This window comes from Ascaphus truei, chromosome 15, assembly GCF_040206685.1.
Source record: "Ascaphus truei isolate aAscTru1 chromosome 15, aAscTru1.hap1, whole genome shotgun sequence".
In the NCBI taxonomy this organism is placed as follows: Eukaryota; Metazoa; Chordata; class Amphibia; order Anura; family Ascaphidae; genus Ascaphus; species Ascaphus truei.
Genome location: NC_134497.1, coordinates 42,952,273 through 42,956,896, shown reverse-complemented (window position 1 = coordinate 42,956,896; position 4,624 = coordinate 42,952,273). Strand labels below are relative to the sequence as shown.

The window sequence follows — 4,624 nt, the reverse complement described above, 5'->3', positions numbered from 1 at the left end:
TTTTGGGTGATTTGTCAAGCACTATATAACGTTTTAAGTTATGGTGGGTGAAAAAGGCAACAAGAAGCCTCCACTGTATTGCATATAGCAGATAAAAAGATCACTTGTGAGCACATTCACATGTCTTATGCAGGTCTGCAACCCTGCCTTTCACCATTATCCCCAGCATACAGTGCTTCCACTTCAGCAAGGGATTTTGGGAAATGACATGCAAATGAGCACACGTGTCACCTTTTGTCTGAAAATCCATTGTTACATGGAGCCCATATAAGCTAATGCTCGCTGTTAACACAGCTTTAAAAGCACAGCATGGGAAGCAGATGCAAAGCCAAAGAAACCATTCACAGACATGTTTCAGCCTTAATGGGTATCATCAGTGTGAAGTTGTACTGCTGGCTTTGCATTTGCATTAACTGCCTATAAATATGAAGGCTCTGCATATCTGTTAACAATGTGTCTGTCTCGGGGAAGGGCAAATTTGTATATAATGTTTTTAATTCCATTTTTTGTCTCCTCCCTGCTATTCAGACTAACCTATGGAACTCTGTCTAGCTGCTTAGATTCTCCGCCCACCAACTCCTGATTGGAGCAATGTTTGGCCAATCCGGCTTAAATATGTAACAAAACATATCCGGTTAGACCCCTAAGAAAAAGTCCATATCGGCGAAACGTACGTCTGTGTAGTCCACCTGCTTCCTGGGGTACCCCCTGCCTGACTGTGTTGTCCTGTCTTGGCGTTACAAGTCACGCAAAAGACCAACTGGATTCGTGGCTCTACTATGTTGCTGAGCTGCAGATGACTCGTGTGCAGTGCTGCCTATTGCTATGCTGCCCTGCTGCTTGTTTACAAGCTCCGGTATCCGTGCGTCTATGAAGGAGGTTTTTCTTCACTGATGCCTCAGTGTCTTGTCTGTGTAGTGCTGTTTAATGCTGTGCTGCTCTGCTGCTCGTCTGCTAGCCCTGGTATCCATGAGTTCAGAGGAGGTGTTTTTTTTCATTGATGTCTCAGCGCCTTTTAGTGTGTAACAACAGATGCCTATGTTTATTGATTTACAAACTGCTCTAAACCTCTGGACTTGTTTCTATTGGTATCTGGATTGAATGCACACTAATGCTGGATGGACTGTGTCATTATTGATGAACGCTTAGTAATACCTATTAATTTGAGACCCTGTTTCTCAGATTATCATATCAGGGCACTCTGTGCTTATCCTTACTCCCTTTCCCCCTTATTTGAGTACATTGTTTATAGGTTACAGCTATCCTATTACTGTGCCTTTATGATCTACGGTATTGTCAAGGAATGTCTTGTTTTACCTAGGCTGTTACAACACCGGCCTGTGGAATAGGGGTTAGGTGAAATGTGATCATTTTCACCTTTTTCACCTATTAGGTTAATACAGCTAATTTTGCAGCTGACAGTCAGGACAGGTATTTGGGTATCTTTAGACCTCAGGAATTTTATTATATGTTTATATTTGTGACATTGCTTTAATACATTTTGTATTTTTTGGATATACTAGAGTGCTGATATAAGGTGTGTGTGTGTGTGTGTATATATATATATATATATGAACAACAAGAAAAGAAAGCGCCCGATCCTAGTGCAGCATGAAAAAATACAATTTAATAAAAATGAATAAAACCAACAAATGCGAACTCACAAAAACAGGATAAATAAAAGCATATAATGAGTATACTCATTCGCCAACCGCCCACGATGTGCCTTGGATGGCGCGCCCTCTCTCTGTCTAGGTTTTCTCAGCTCTTCTGAACCGACATCCAGCAGGGGATACAGGAAACAGCTCACCACAATGTGACCCGGAAGTCCTCCACAATGTTAGTGTATTCCGGATGTGAGGTCTGCAGTCCGTGACCCCGCGATGCAGGGGCTGATCAGAGAAGTCTCTCTGCACTCCCAAAGGCAGTCCGTAATGAGGTGGGCAGTGAGGATAGAGTAGAATTGTGTATCACAGTGTGACAGCAGCTGAAAAACGCTCTTCCCTACGCGTTTCTTCACATAAAGTGATTTCATCAGGGGATATAGGAGTTATCCCCTGATGAAATCACTTTATGTGAAGAAACGCGTAGGGAAGAGCGTTTTTCAGCTGCTGTCACACTGTGATACACAATTCTACTCTATCCTCACTGCCCACCTCATTACGGACTGCCTTTGGGAGTGCAGAGAGACTTCTCTGATCAGCCCCTGCATCGCGGGGTCACGGACTGCAGACCTCACATCCGGAATACACTAACATTGTGGAGGACTTCCGGGTCACATTGTGGTGAGCTGTTTCCTGTATCCCCTGCTGGATGTCGGTTCAGAAGAGCTGAGAAAACCTAGACAGAGAGAGGGCGCGCCATCCAAGGCACATCGTGGGCGGTTGGCGAATGAGTATACTCATTATATGCTTTTATTTATCCTGTTTTTGTGAGTTCGCATTTGTTGGTTTTATTCATTTTTATTAAATTGTATTTTTTCATGCTGCACTAGGATCGGGCGCTTTCTTTTCTTGTTGTTCACAGATTTCTGGGAGTTCGTTGGTCCTTGATGAGAGCAGCCAGATCCTAGCATGGACCCTTGGTTTGGTTGATATATTTTTATATTTTTCATATTTTTTCATTTTTATTTTTATTTTTGACACACTTAGTGTCATTTTTTTCGTATTTTTCCATTCATCATTATTTAGTATCATCCAGGAGGGATTCATTAGTGCAGTAGTCATAACCACCAACACATGCTATTTTTTTATATTTGTATTGTTCACTGGCATATATTTGTGTTCACAGCAGCTTTTTAAACATTGGCACTCAGCATTTTATTATAACATATTGCATGTATTTTTATTAGTGTGAGTCAATCATCCATATTATTGTTGCATTCACCCTTGCCATTCACCTTTGCTATATCCACTTAATACAATCAATTGGTAATCAGTCTGAGTTTACACCTGAGGAGCGCAGTCTATTCTTTGTTTGTTATATATATATATATATATATATATATATATATATATATATATATACACACACACATACATACATACCCCCAGCAAGCTCTTTTTGGGAACCCCTGAGCCCCCACAAAAAATATATATGTATATAAGTGCCAAAAAGGAGAGCTAATGAACGTGGCAAATGTATAAATCAAGCGACAGAGAAGCCCAATGCTACATCCAACATGACAAAAATACACAGTAAAATACTTATATATTCTCTTGAAAAAGTGTCATTTCGTTTAACCCTTTGGCCAAAGCATTGTATGCCTGCGAGCCACAACAAGGCAGACCCGGTTCACAAGTCCTAACACTACCAGATACAATACTGATATCTCTATTAGGATTAAAATTCTCATTTACCTCTATTAGGAGGGAGACACACACACTTATTGGTTGTCTATCTATCACATCACTTTTACTTATACACTGTTAGCGCTACGTACACCTACCCCTCGGCATTGAGCTGTGATCTCTCCTCTCCCTGCTGCAGTCTCAGATTCACTTTCCAGGAAGTGGAGACAATGACTACATCCAGGTCACAACCCTATGTCCTACTGCGCATGCTCACACTAAGGGGATCATGGGAGTTGTAGTTTTTAGACTTCAAAACGGATCACATGTCACATACTGTGTAGATTAGAAACAAGACAGTAACATTACCCAGGCACTGTGCTAGGGGAAGATAGTTTCTGCTGCATGTAGATGTGTATACTCCTCTTGGTCCTTAATATATCTCAGTAAAGCTGCTTCAGTTTCTCCCATTTGGCCAATGTTGATATGAAGGAGATAACCAGGATATGACATAACCCCTGAGGCTGTAATACGTAAAATAAACAAACACGCACACACGTTCTCGGCAGGAGAGCTGGTTTTGTCTTTGAAATGCAGATTATCCTGATTTTATCATTTAATTTATTTTCCAAGTTAATAATAAGTGCCTCCCCCCCTGCTCCCCACACAGAGCGCCCCCCTGCTCCCTCACACAGAGCCCCCCATTTCCCCACACAGAGCCCCCCTGCTCTCTCACACAGAGCCCCCCTGCTCCCTCACACAGAGCCCCCCCTCTCCCCACACAGAGCCCCCCCCTCTCCCCACACAGAGCCCCCCCTCTCCCCACACAGAGCCCCCCCTGCTCCCTCACACAGAGCGCCCCCCCCCCCGCTCCCTCACACAGAGCGCCCCCCCCCGCTCCCTCACACAGAGCGCCCCCCCCCCACTCCCTCACACAGAGCGCCCCCCCCCCGCTCCCTAACACAGAGCGCCCCCCCCCCGCTCCCTCACACAGAGCGCCCCCCCCGCTCCCTCACACAGAGCGCCCCCCCCCCGCTCCCTCACACAGAGCGCCCCCCCCGCTCCCTCACACAGAGCGCCCCCCCCCCGCTCCCTCACACAGAGCGCCCCCCCCGCTCCCTCACACAGAGCGCCCCCCCCCCGCTCCCTCACACAGAGCGCCCCCCCCCGATCCCTCACACAGAGCGCCCCCCCCCCGCTCCCTCACACAGAGCGCCCCCCCCGCTCCCTCACACAGAGCGCCCCCCCCCTGCTCCCTCACACAGAGCGCCCCCCCCGCTCCCTCACACAGAGCGCCCCCCCCCGCTCCCTCACACAGAGCGCCCCCCCCGCTC

At 46.2% G+C, this 4,624-nt stretch overlaps 1 protein-coding gene across 1 annotated transcript in view; it reads right to left on the bottom strand.

The window, feature by feature from the left end:
- Nucleotides 1–3,545, bottom strand: part of LOC142466873 (uncharacterized) — a 25,539-nt gene extending 21,994 nt beyond the window's left edge. The window contains exon 1 of the mRNA XM_075572427.1: nt 3,449–3,545. The gene's annotated coding sequence lies outside the window, so the exon portion shown is untranslated. The remainder of the gene's footprint in view (nt 1–3,448) is intronic.
- Between the last annotated feature and the right edge of the window lie 1,079 nt (nt 3,546–4,624).